The following is a 13,846-nucleotide window of genomic DNA, read 5'->3' on the forward strand; positions in this document are numbered from 1 at the left end:
GGTAGTTACCACAACATGACAAGACCCCTGGCCTATGTATCTTCTCAAAACCTCAAGTCTGTTTCAGCCAAGTGCTGGAGATGACCAGGGGTCAGTGGTCAACCCGGGATGGCTCTGCTACACTTGGAATCACCCCTGAGCCAAGGGCCTCTGGAGACCATAGCGCCCTGAGATGTTCACAGAATTCTAGATAACTCTTGAGGGAAATACCTGACATTCCCAATCCTTTTTGTCCCTTCACTCCAGAAAGTTATGGGATTAACTTCCTTGGATCTTTGGATGGTCTGTGGTCTCTTAGGTATCCGGGATCTCGAGTACATTTCCCATTTTCATCGGGACCCATCTTTACCTCTTCATTTCAGTTACTCACTCATGTCCGACTCTTTGCAACCCCATGGACTACAGCACACAATGCTTCCCTGTCCATCACCAACTCCTGGAGCCTACTCAAACTCATGTCCATCTCATTGGTGCTGCCATCCAAACATCTCATCCTCTGTCATCCTCCCCTTCTCCTCCCATCTTCAATCTTTCCCAGTATCAGGGTCTTTTCCAATGAGTCAGTTCTTTGAATCAGGTAGCCAAAGTATTGGAGTTTCAGGTTCAGCATCAGTCCTTCCAATGAATATTCAGGACTCATTTCCTTTAGGATGGATTGGTTGGATCGCCTTGCAGTCCAAGGGACTCTCAAGAGTCTTCTCCAACACCACACTTCAAAACCGTCAATTCTTCATCGCTCAGCTTTCTTTATGTCCAACTCTCACATCCATACATGACTACTGGAAAAACCATAGCTTTGACTAGACAGACCTTTGTTGGTAAAGTAATGTCTCTGATTTTTAATATGCTGTCTAGGTTGGCCATAGCTTTTCTTCCAAGGAGCAAGCATCTTTTAATTTCATGGCTGCAGTCACCATCTGCAGTGATTTTGGAGCCCCCAAAAATAAAGTCTGTCACTGTTTCCATTGTTTCCCCATCTATTTGCCATGAAGTGATGGGACCAGATGCCATGATCTTAGTTTTCTGAAAGTTGAGTTTTAAGCCAACTTTTTGACTCTCCTCTTTCACTTTCATCAAGAGGCTCTTTAGTTCTTTACTTTCTGCCATAAGGGTGTTGTTATCTGCATATCTGAGGTTATTGATATTTCTCCCAGCAGTCTTGATTCCAGCTTGTGCTTCATCCAGCCTGTCAATTCGCATGATGTACACTGTATATAAGTTAAATAAGCAGGGTGACAATATACAGCCTTGACGTACTCCTTTCCTATTTGGAACCAGTCTGTTGTTCCATGTCCAGTTCTAACTGTTGCTTCTTGACCTGCATACAGATTTCTCAGGAGCCAGGTCAGATGGTCTGGTATTCCCATCTCTTTAAGAATTTTCCACAGTTTGTTGTGATCCACACTGTCAAAGGTTTTGCTTAGTCAATAAAGCAGAAGTAGATATTTTTCTGGAGCTCTCTTGCTTTTTTGATGATCCAACAGATGTTGGCAATTTGATCTCTGTTTCCTCTGCCTTTTCTAAATCCAGCCTGAACATCTGGAAGTTCACAATACATATACTGTTGAAGACTGGCTTGGAGAATTTTGAGCATTACTTTGCTAGCGTGTGAGATGAGTGCAATTGTGTGGTAGTTTGAACATTCTTTGGCATTGCCTTTCTTTGGGATTTGAATGAAAACTGACCTTTGCCAGTCCTGTGGCCATTGCTGAGTTTTACAGGTTTGCTGGCATATTGAGTGCAGCACTTTCACAGCATCATCTTTTAGGATTTGAAATAGCTCAACTGGAATTCCATCACCTCCACTAGCTTTGTTTGTAGTGATGCTTCCTAAGGCCCACTTGACTTCTCATTCCAGGATGTCTGACTCTAGGTGAGCAATCACACCATCGTGGTTATCTGGGTCATTAAGATCTTTTTTGTACAGTTTTTCTGTGTATTCTTGCCACCTCTTCTTCTGGTTCTGTTAGGTCCATACCATTTATGTCCTTTATTGTGCTCATCTTTGCATGAAATATTCTTTTTGTATCTCTAATTTTCTTGAAGAGATCTCCAATCTTTTCCACTCTATTGTTTTCCTCTATTTCTTTGCATTGATCGCTGAGGAAGGCTTTCTTACCTCTCCTTGGTATTCTTTGGAACTCCGCATTCAAATGGATATATCTTTCCTTTTCTCCTTTCCCTGTCACTTCTCTTCTTTTCTCAGCTATTTGTAAGGCCTCGTCAGACAACCATTTTGCCTTTTTGCATTTCTTTTTCTTGGGGGTGGTCTTGATCCCTGCTTTCTGTACAATGTCACAAACCTCCATCCATAGTTCTTCAAGCTGTCTATCAGATCTAACCCCTTGAATCTATTTGTCACTTCCACTGTATAATTGTAAGGGATTTGATTTAGGTCATACCTGAATGGTCTAGTGGTTTTCCCCACTTTCTTCATAATCAGTCTGATTTCAATATTGACCATCTCGTGATGTCCATGTGTAGAATCTTCTCTTGTGTTGTGGAAGAGGGTGTTTGCTATTATCAGTGTGTTCTCTTGGCAAAACTCTATTAGCCTTTGCCCTGCTTCATTTTGTACTCCATGGACAAATTTGCCTGTTACTCCAGGTAGCTCTTGACTTCCTGCTTTTGCATTCCAGTCCCCTATAATGAAGAGGACATCTTTTTGGGGTGTTATTAGTTCTAGAAGGTTTTGTATACCTCTTAGGGGGCCTTGAATGCAAACCCCTGGCAGTATATCTCCCTCTCTTTCTCCTTTCCTTTCTAGACAGGTGACTAATGAATAGTGCATGAGTGTGTGCTAAGTTGTTTCAGTCGTGTCCAACTCTTGGCAACCCTACGGACTGCAGCCTGCCAGGCTCCTCTGTCCATGGGATTCTCTAGGCAAGAATACCGGAGTGGATTCCCATGCCCTCCTCCAGGGGCACTTCCCAACCCAGGGATCAAACCCACATCTCTTATGTCTTCTGCATTGGCATGCAGATTCTTTACCACTAGTGCCACCTGGGAAGCCCATTAATAAAGAGTTCAGTTCAGTTCAGTCACTCAGTCGGGTCCAACTCTTTGTGACCCCATGGACTGCAGCACACTAGGCTTCCCTGTCCTTCACCAACTCCCGAAGCTTGCTCAAACTCATGTCCATTGAGTTAGTGATGCCATCCAACCATCTCATCCTTTGTCATCCCCTTCTCCTCCTGCCTTCAGTCTTTCCCAGCATCAAGGTCTTTTCCAATGAGTCAGTTCTTTGCATCAGGTCGCCAAAGTATTGGAGTTTCAGGTTCAGCATCAGCCCTTCCAATGAATATTCAGGACTGGTTTCTTTTAGGATTGACTGATTAGACCTCCTTGCAGTCCAAGGGACTCTCAAGAGTCTTCTCTAATACCACACTTGAAAAGCATCAATTCTTCAGCGCTCAGCTTTCTTTATGGTCCAACTCTCACATCCATACATGACTACTGGAAAAACTATAGCCTTGACTAGACAGACCTTTGTTGGCAAAGTAATGTCTCTGCTTTTTAATATGCTGTCTAGGTTGACCATAGCTTTTCTTCCAAGGAGCAAGCGTCTTTTAATTTCATGGCTGCAGTCACCATCTGCAGTGATTTTGGAGCCCCCAAAAATAAAGTTTCTCACTAATAAAGAGTAGTCCCCTCCAAACCCATTTCCTCATGCTAGAACCCAAGGAGCAGAAAGTCAAAGACAGGGGAGCCAACCTCTGAGTTTAGCCGGATAGATAAAAAGCCATGCCATCCCATTCTGAAGACTCCGCGACGGAGATGTCACTCTCCCCATTCCTCTGCCATTTCTTCTGTGTGTTCACCTTGTCCCTGAGTGTACGCATTGTCCACCTGCCTTCATCTGAAACAAAACAGGAGGTGACTTACTTGAAAGAGAATATAAACCAAAACTAGCTACGGTAAGAAGTATTAAAGAGAAAAAGGACACACAGAGTTGGGCACGAGATGGTGCCAGGGATGGAGTTAATACACAATGCAGGCTCCCAGGCACTTACCAAAGGTCGTGAATCTGGCCCCGAACTGTTGAGCAGGAGATGAGAAAGGGGGAAGCAGGTGAAGATACCTGTTCATGGAGCCCAGAGACTGCCTGGCAGAGAGCCCAGGTGTGTTTCTCAACTCCAGCAGCTTCCCCTTCCCCTAGCATGCCTGGGGCACAGGTCCTTCTGGACCTTTGGTCTCAACAGCTCGTACCCCCACTGTTTCCTCACCACGTGTCAGCCACCCTGTCTCCTTTTTGCTCCTTGAAAACATCAAGGTCATTTCTGGCTTCAGGCCTTTGCACCTGTTTTTCCTCTTTCCTCCGATCTTCACATGTCTGACTTGTTCTTGTCATTTGGACCTCAGCTCAAAGTCCCATCCTTGGAGAAGTGGTTTCTGACTGCCTACTCAAAAGCGGTTCCTCTTGCCTATAAGCCTATGGTGAGATTGCTTTACTCTGCTTGTTTTTTTTCTCATAGCACCTAATCACCACATGAAAACATTTAACTCATTTATTTGAGAACATGGTTATTGTGTGTCTCTCCCATTACAGAAGGTCATGAGTGCAAGACCTAGCCTGTACCCCTTAAGAGAGAGACTAGCAGTTCAGAGGAGCCTTGGTGAATATTGGCTGAATAATTGAACGAAGGCTGATACTAAAACTAGGGAAAGCTTTTTCTGAAGGGTCCTCATGAAAGGGACACAGAGCAGCGTAACGGGTGTATTCTGAGCAGCATCCTTACAACAGTCACTGCAAGGCGTCTCTGCAGACTCTTTCCTTTTTTTAAGATTTATTTTTTTATTTCATTTTATATTTGGCTGCACTGGCTCTTCATTGATACACATGGGCATCCTCTAGCTATGATAAGTGGGAGCTACTCTCTAATTGTGGTGCATGGGCTTCCCATTGCAGGGGCTTCTCTTGTTGCAGAGCACAGGCTCTAGGCATCAGTATTTGTGGCCTGTGGGCTCAGTAGTTGTGACTCATGGGCTCTAGAGCATAGGTTCAGTAGTCATGTCACACAGGCTAAGTTGCCCTGCAGCATGCCGGATCTTCCTGGAGCAGGGATTGAACCCATGTCACCTGAATTGGCAGGTGGATTCTTAACTACTGGACCACTAGAGAAGCCCCATCTCCACGGACTCTTAATTAGTATCAGGTCAGCTCAAAGCAAGGAACAAGGGGAACCCACCAGGGGTAGTTTTATCTGTACCTCATCCAGTTCTCCTTTCTCTCTGACTGCAGTCTCACTTGCTGCAACCAAAGACCATTATGTCATCCTCAATAGATTCAGATAAGAGTTTGCTGTCATTTTCTGCCCTCAAAAAATCATTTTTATAAATGTGAAAAATTCTACAAATTTGCACGGAAGTGTTGAGCAGAGTAGTGCTAGTGACTCAGATAAGTCTGTGCTTTCTGTGGAAAGTAGACTCCAGGGTGCAAGCATTGGACTGAGAAGTCAGTTAGGAGGCCAGAGTGGAGGCCAGAGTGATGGTGGCTTAGACCAATGTGGCTACAGTGAAAGAAAAAAGAAAATAAATGCTTAACATAAAATTGATAGGATTTGCTAATGAATTGGATTTAGGGTATAAGCGAAGGGGGGAGCAACAATGTCTCTCAAGAATTTTAGTTTGACTAATTGAGTGAAAGGTGGTACCATTTTGTTGATGTAGGATGCTGAGAGAGGAGGGTTGGTTTTTTGGGTTTTTTCGTTGTTATTGTTTTGTTCTTTGGTTGGTTGGTTGTTTTTTTGTCAGAGGCAGTGTTAAGAAATGTTAGAGAGGGAAGTGAATGAGAAGCTCTAAAAAAGTCCAACTCTAACAATATAAGTTATCCCAATATAGGAGACAGAGGATGGCATCTGAAGAAGCTCATGTAGTTACAGGGTTTGTTATTTAACAAACTTAGATTTTTTTAAGTCAAAAAAATAGTTAGAATGGCAAAGAACTATGCCCATGCATTGCACAAATTTCATTTCTTGGTTTTGATATTATATTATAGTTAAGTAAGAAGTACCATTGGGAGACACTGGAAGAGTGGTACTTGAGATCTCTTTGTATTATCTTTGCAGTTTCCTGAAATCAATCATTATTTCAAAATAAAAAGTTTAAAAAGTTACTCTTGTTTAAGAGAAAGAAATAATAACAGATACTTTAGAGGTCTGAGTTGACTACAAGGTATTGTGAACCAGTACTGTGATGTGGGTGACAAACTAATGTTTATGAAGTTAGGATGAAAAGAAGTAAAAAAATTCTGCAGAGGGACTGTAGAAATACCAGACTCTTATATTCAGGTCAGTCCACATCTGAAGTGGTAAATCCAGGTCTGGGTATCACACTTCTAGATTGACAACCACGCTGAGTGACAGCTAGACAAAAATACCCAAAATGAGGCAGCCCTGTCGTATAAGAAATAGTTGAAGGAGGCTAGTATATCTACCCAAGAAAACTGCAGACCTCCATGAGACATAACACCTGTCTTCAGATACTTGACAGACTGTCATTTGGCAATCAAATTTAGATGAATCTTTGACATCCCTTAGCTGCAGTAAACTTAAACTTTCTCTTCACAAAATGCCAGAAGTATTTTTAAAGAACACTTAGAGAAGCCATTTTAGCCATGCTAAGATTTCTGATCTTTTAAAACAACGGAAGCAGAATAAATCTGGAACATCAAAACGGTCTCCTACCTGAGTCTTTTAACTGTTAATTTCATTTGATTTGAAACTGTCACTAATTTTAAGGACTCTCCACTTAATTACCACCACTTTCAAGTATTTCTTCCTGCCACTGTCAAAAGAGCTTTTAAGACATAAGATCTATAACTCAGAGGTCTGTCAGCCTTTCACATGGAACCAAGAAGTTTTATATTTGCCTTGACTAGCAAAGATGGGAATACAGCACTTTTCCTATTTCTCCTGACCTATGGATGGAAAAGAAGATGGATTTAATACTGCAAGATTAACACTGATACCTCTTAATATTAGCTTATACATAGAAATGAAGTTGAAACAGAAATTTAAGAGGAAAGAAGTAATAAAAGGCTACAAAAAGTATGATGATAAAACCCAATGAAAAGAATCTTGCAGATGCTGATTTTCATATCCCGATCGTGATGAAGGCGTTAATTACGCATTCTCACTATTGTGTGCCTGTTCAGTCTGCTGATGAATTTTTCTAATTCTGACCCCCCGCACAGAAAAAAAAGTCAAAAACAAAAATGTTGAACATCATCATGAACCAGAAACTAAATACAGAACATTATTCTTCTTTTCAACAACACCAAAAACCCTTGTTACACCTAGAATGGGGACTGCTTGTGGTTCTGGGTGGTAGCTGTCTTACAGTCTCGTGCCATTTGCATCATCATTGGCAACAAGCAAAATAAATAAGTAGAGATATAACTTGTTAGATGAGACAAGTGTTATAGAGAAAAATTAACTAAGAAAGGAGATTAGGAGATGCTGAGATAGAGGCCTAAAAATGAGAGAGTAAGATAAGCAAAAATATGAGAGACAAGCAGTTCAGGAAGAGTCCTGGAAGTGTGCCTGGTGTGTTTCAGGCAGAGTTAACAGCCTGAGAAGTCACAGAGAAGTTTGCAGGCTATTGTAGGAACTTTGGCTTCTACCAGTGCAAAGAGGATCTGGTGGAATTTGAGAGGAAGAGTGACCCGATCTGAGCTACAGTTTTATAGGAGTGCTCTGACTGCTGCCTTGATAATGGATTGGATGAACTGGGAAGCGAACTCATAAGCAGAAGAGGAGCAGTCCGGAGACTGTTGTCATGATCTGAATGAGAGCTAATGATGGCTTGGAGCATAGGGACAGTGGTTGAAATGGAGAGAAGTGATTGGGTTCTGGGTTCCATTTTGAAGGTAAAGTTAACATGTTTTTCTAACAGTTTTGTTGTGGGATGTGAGAGGAAGAGGAATGTCAAGGAAGGGTGAAGTTGCCATTCACTGAGAGAGGAAGACAGACTGTGGGAGAGAAAGTTTGGGAGATGGAGGCTGTCAGAATCTCACTGGGGGATGCTTGGCTGGATATGCCTTAGGTCAGGGGTCCCCCACACCCAAGCCACAAACCTGTGGCCTGTTAGGAACCGACCACACAGCTGGAGATGAGTGGCAGGCAAGTGAGATACGTTTCATCTGTATTTACAACCGCTCCCCATCGCTCACATTACCGCCCAAGTTCTGCCTCCTGTCAGATCAGGGGTGGCATTAGGTTCTCATAGGGGCACTTGAATCATCCCATAGATTATCCTCAAGCCCCCATGGAAAAACTGTCTTCCAGGAAACTGATCCCCAGTGCCAAAAATATTGGGGACCTCTGCCTTAGATATCCAATTGGAGGTGACAAGCAGGCAGTCAGCTATATGAGGCTGGAAAGCATGTCGGTGCCAGCGGTATAAACTGGGAATGGGTCAGATTTTAGATGGTAAGTAATCTGCCTGCAATGTTGGAGACCTGGGTTTGATCCCTGGGTTGGGAAGATCCTCTGGAGAAGGGAATGGCTACCCACTCCAGTATTCTTGACTGGAGAATCCCATGGACAGAGGAGCCTGGCGGGCTACAGTCCGTGGGGTCATGAAGAGGCAAGCATGACTGAGCGACTTTCACTTTGTACAAACACCGCTAGACTGGATGAAAACTCTTAAGGGTGAGTGTGGAGAGAAGAGAGACGCGGCCCACTGCCTGAGCAGCATTCAGCATCAGAGAACTAGAAGGAACAGGAGGAAGGGAGGGGAGAAGCCTGGGGGCTGTGGGTCCTTCGTTTCCCCTTGCTTCTCTCCCTCCAACTCTCGTTCTCCTTCACTTTCCACCTCTCAGCCTCACCTCTTTTAGCCTCACCTCCTTCAGCCTCACTCTTAGATACTAACAAAGACGTTTTCGATCAGAGTGCACAAGCCAAAACAGATATTTACCAGCTAAACACTATCCTTTTAATTGGGTGATTCTTTTTAAAAGGCACACAGATCGCTCTTAGGTGCATTAGTTACACTGTGTGGATCAGCCAGAACAAGTTACTCGGCTGTGTGTGTTCCACCGACCTGCCTGCCAAGTAGTATTGAAGATGTTCCCATTAGTGTTGCCGTTGTTATTGTTCAGGGAGGCTTCAGCCCTCAGTGTACCCCTCCCTCCTGCCTTCTCCCACTCCACCCCCTGATCCGGAGGCCAACAAATGCTCACATCATTTCACTTTGGTCCAGCTGCCAGGCTGGGGAACAGATGTTGTATTGTTAACACCAAGAAGAGAACAAACAGCCCCGCTCCTCTCTGTACTCCCACCTCCCCCTCCATCCCCATTTTAGTTCCCTGGTGAAAATGGGCACACAGTGTTGGCGGGAGGCGAGGATGGGGCTCCAAGTGAGTAATGCCATCCTCCCCAGCCAAGGCTGAGCCCCGGCCGGAGGTGCACGGAGCGTTCTCCCCGGCCCTGTTTACAGCAGACACGAGTTCAATCAGCTGAGAGGCTGGCTCGTGGCTGGTGACGTGAAGATACTCACACTGAGCCGGGCATTGAGAGAAAGAAGACAATGACCCTTTTCTGCATGTAGCCCCAGTAACCCATCTACCTGCATTTGATGAGCAAAAGCTGTGCCCAAAAGACAATCCCAAGGAAATGATTTCCTAGCTGAGGTCTATCTCTGTGTCTGCTCATTTCTCCTTTAGAAACTTTTAAGAGGTGGAGGGACCTAGGCCATTTCTTTTCTGGACACTAGAGGTTTAAATTCTGATTTCTTTTTTTTTCATTCTTCTGCAGACCATTTCCTCAGGTTCAGGGACATGGTGGGGTGCAGGGGTGGAGTAAGCATGGACAATTGAGGGCCAAGGCTAGAGATGAAGCGGGGCATGGAATTGAGGAGGCCAAGTGCGGGGCAAAAAGGTGTGCAGGGCCATGACGACCAGGCTAAGTAGTTGGAACTTCCCTGAAGTTACTAAATGGCAATGAACAGATTTTTGACACAAGAGAGTGATGTACAGGAAGCAGATATTTCCTCTGTGAAGAAGGAATAGAAAGGAAGAGCTAGTTAAGAGGCTGCTATAAGAATCTGGGTAGTAGACAGCAAAGATTCCATTAGAGTTGGCTCAGCTGTTATCAATGAGGCAAAATCAACAGGGCTTAGGAACCAATTGGACGTGGAGAAGGGGTGGCTGAGGAGAAGGGATGGCTGAGGATGACTGTGGTTATAGTGAGAATGTACTGGTTCTCAGCCCTGAAAAAGTTATGCCCATCCACCCTCTTGTATACATCATTCAAAATAAAGTAGGTGTAAGGAAGTGGGATGGAGAAGGAATGACAACCCACTCCAGTATTCTTGCCTGGGAACTCCCATGCACAGAGCCTGGCAGGCTATAGTCCATAGGGTAGCAAAGAGTTGAACACAACTTAGCGACTAAACAATAACAAGGAAGAGGGAAAGGAGTGTTGGGATAAAGTGGGAGATTGGGATTGATGTATATACACTATTGATATTGTGTATAAAGTAGTTGGTTTCCCAGGTGGCTCAGTGGTAAAGAATCCAACTGTCAGTGCAGCCGACATGGGTTTGATCCCTAGGTCAGGAAGATTCCCCCGGAGAAGGAAATGGCAACCCACTCTAGTATTCTTGCCTGAGAAATCTCATGACTGGAGGAGATTGGGAGGCTGTGGTCCACGGGAGTCCAACGTGACTTAACAACAGCAACATAAAATAAATGACTAATGAGAACTGATATAGCTCAGGGAGCCCTATTCAGTGCTCTGTGGTGACCTAAATGGAAAGGAAATTCAGAAAAGAAGGGGATATATGTATACAGATAGCTGATTCACTTTGTCGTATAGCGGAAACGAATACAGAATTGTAAAGCAGCACAACAATGTAAAGCAACCGTTCTGTTGTTATTTAGTGGCCAAGTCATGTCCGACTCTTTGTGACCCGTGGACTGCAGCCCACCAGGCTCCTCCCTCCATGAGATTCTCCAGGCAAGAATACTGGAGTGGGGTGCCATTCCTTTTCCAGGGGAGCTTCCTGACCCAGGGATAGAACCCACATCTGTCTCCTGCATTGGAGAATCCTCCTCGGTGGATTCTTTACCACTGAGCCACCGGAAAAGCAACTATACTTCAGTAAAAATGAATTTTAAAATGTTTTTAAAGTAAGTGTAAGGAATTTCAGACAGTTTGTTTTATTCTAGAATGGCTTATTCGACACTTTTTTAAAAGCACTGAACACTTCCCAAATAAATCTTTGGCACCCTGTTTTCTTGGCATTTCAAGCACTTACCTTTTCGTGCTTGCTGGACAAGCCAACACGGGAGAGGGTTGCGAAATTCATGTTTGGGCCACTAGGTGGATGGCACGCCTCTCACAAAGAACAGTGAAGCAGGAAGAGAAGAAGCAGGGGCAGAGTGGGGCTGATGAGCTCAGCCTTGGACTTGTGAGTGTGAAGTATCAATGGAGACAGACACTGCCAGAAGGCAGCTGATTAGATGAGTCTGGAGCGGAGATGGTAGAGCTGGGTCATCAGTACTCTTGGGGCAGAGGTTGGGGCAGAGTCATGGGAGAGGGTAAGGTCATTCAGGGTGAATGTGTGGAGGGAGAGAGAAGAGGGCCTGGGATAAAACCTGCAAGAAACTGGCATTTTTAGGAATTGCACAAGAAAAGGAGTGTGATGAGGAATATCTAGGAAGGTGAAAGAAAATTAAGGAAGCAGTAGAGCCTCAAAAGGCTAAGGACCAAAAAAAAAAAAAAAAAAAGGCTAAGGACCAAAAGAGATTCAAAAAGTAGGAAATAATCAATAACATCAAATGCTGTAGCCTGGTGCAAGTCAGATAGGAGGATGAAAGCACTAATTACCATCACTGCACGCAACATCAAAGAGGTCCCTGTTTAATTAGGTCCCATTTGTTTATTTTCATTACTCTGGGAGGTGGGTCAAAAAAGATCTTGTTATAATTTATGTCAGAGTGTTTTTCAAATATTTTCGTGTCTGAGTTTTATAGTGTGTGGTCTTACATTTAGGTCTTTAATCCATTTAAAGTTTGTTTTTGTGTATAGTGTCAGATAGTATTCTAATTTCATTCTTTTATGTGTAACTATCCAGTTATCCCAGCACTGCTTATTGAAGAGATTATCTTTTCTCCATGTATATTCTTTCCTTCTTTGTCATAAATTAGTGACCATAGGTGTGTGGATTTATCTCTGGGCTTTCTCAGCTGTATCGTTATGTGCGATACATACATACAATGGGATATTACTCAGCCATAAAAAGGAAATTGAAAAGGAAAGTGAAATTGGGTCATTTGTAGAAATGTGGATGGACCTAGAGTCTGTCATGCAGAGTGAAGTAAGTCAGAAAGAGAAGAACAAACATCGTATATTAACACATATATGTGGAATCTAGCAAAATGGTACTGATGAACCTATTAGCAGGACAGGAATAGCAATGCAGACATAGAGAACAGACATGTGGACATGGCGAAGGGGATGTTGGGAAATTATGATTGACAGATACACACTGCCATGTGTAAAACAGATAGCTAGTGGGGACCTGCTATATAGCACAGGGAGCTCAACTCGGTGCTCTGTGATGACCTAGAGGGCTGGGATGGCTGGGGAGCAGTGGAAGGGAGGTCCAAGAGGGAAAGGATATATGTAGACATATAGCTGATTCACTTTGTTGTACATCAGAAAGTGACACAACATTGTAAAGCAATTAAACTCCAATAAAAATAAAAAGAAGTCACTGTTGGCCTTATTATTGAGGGTGATTCCTAAGGAATGGTATATGTGGAAGGATGTGTGAGAAGCAAATGAAATGATAGAAAAGAGGTAGTGAGTTTACCCTATTAGTGGTAGCTACAAAAAAATGGAAAGTTGAGGTTGAGAGGGAATTTTATGAAAAGATGGCAAAGAACACATTAAAACCATATTTATACCTACCAGACAAATACATCAAGACCCACCAGATTTGGGGGCAGAGTGGGAAGCTTTAATACATAAATGAATTTTAGGGGAAGACTTTTCATCACCTATAGGCTACGGAGCATCAGCTGAGGCAATGATTTTGCTTGGCTTGAATGTGGTATTCTGCAAAGTTGGATGGTTGTTTGTCAAGCATTTATTACTCATGTTAGTTACTGCATGAGCTGCTGTGGGGGATTCAGAAACAATGAGCTCAAGAAGCTCATTGTCTTTTAGAGAGGGAAAACTTATGTCAGAGGCTACAAACCTATAGTGTGAAGCACCTGTTCTGTTTGTCCTACATAGTGTTTTTGTAAAATTGTCATTTTAAAAGATCACATCCAGTGCTTGCTTTGGCAGCACATATACTAAAATTGGAACGATACAGAGAAGATTAGCATGGCCCCTGAGCAAGGATGATGCGCAAATTCGTGAAGCGTTCCATATTTTTATGCATGAGACAAGTGCTCGGGCCTGGTGCACTGGGAAGACCCAGAGGAATCGGGTGGAGAGGGAGGTGGGAGGGGGGATCGGGATGGGGAATACGTGTAAATCTATGGCTGATTCATATCAATGTATGACAAAACCCACTGAAAAAATAAATAAATAAATAAAGGGGAAAAAAAAAAAAAAAGATCACATCCAAAGCTGGATATCTGGCTTCTCTCAAAAAACTAGAAGATATATGACCCTTAACCTGCATTACTGCCAGGCAGTGGTTGACTGGAGTAAAGGTGTGACTGCCCATTACTGAGAACACCCATTCTCTAGTTACCTCCCTTGCTTAGAACTCTTTATTAGCTGACTCATGGAGAAGACTTCATTTACATGATCTGCCTAGCCCTTGGGAGTCATTTGTGTTTGTGACTGCCCCTGAGGACAACCCACGTCATGCATGAATCACT

At 43.4% G+C, this 13,846-nt stretch overlaps 1 non-coding gene and 1 pseudogene across 1 annotated transcript; one reads left to right on the top strand and one right to left on the bottom strand.

The window, feature by feature from the left end:
- Nucleotides 1-11,313, bottom strand: part of LOC122707470 — a 73,571-nt pseudogene extending 62,258 nt beyond the window's left edge.
- A 1,972-nt stretch (nucleotides 11,314-13,285) lies between these two features.
- LOC122708343 lies at nucleotides 13,286-13,392 on the top strand. The gene has a single exon (XR_006345130.1). It is a non-coding gene; the product is annotated as a U6 spliceosomal RNA (small nuclear RNA).
- The last annotated feature ends 454 nt before the right edge of the window (nucleotides 13,393-13,846 follow it).

This window comes from Cervus elaphus, chromosome 14 (genome assembly GCF_910594005.1).
Source record: "Cervus elaphus chromosome 14, mCerEla1.1, whole genome shotgun sequence".
NCBI classification, from domain to species: Eukaryota; Metazoa; Chordata; class Mammalia; order Artiodactyla; family Cervidae; genus Cervus; species Cervus elaphus.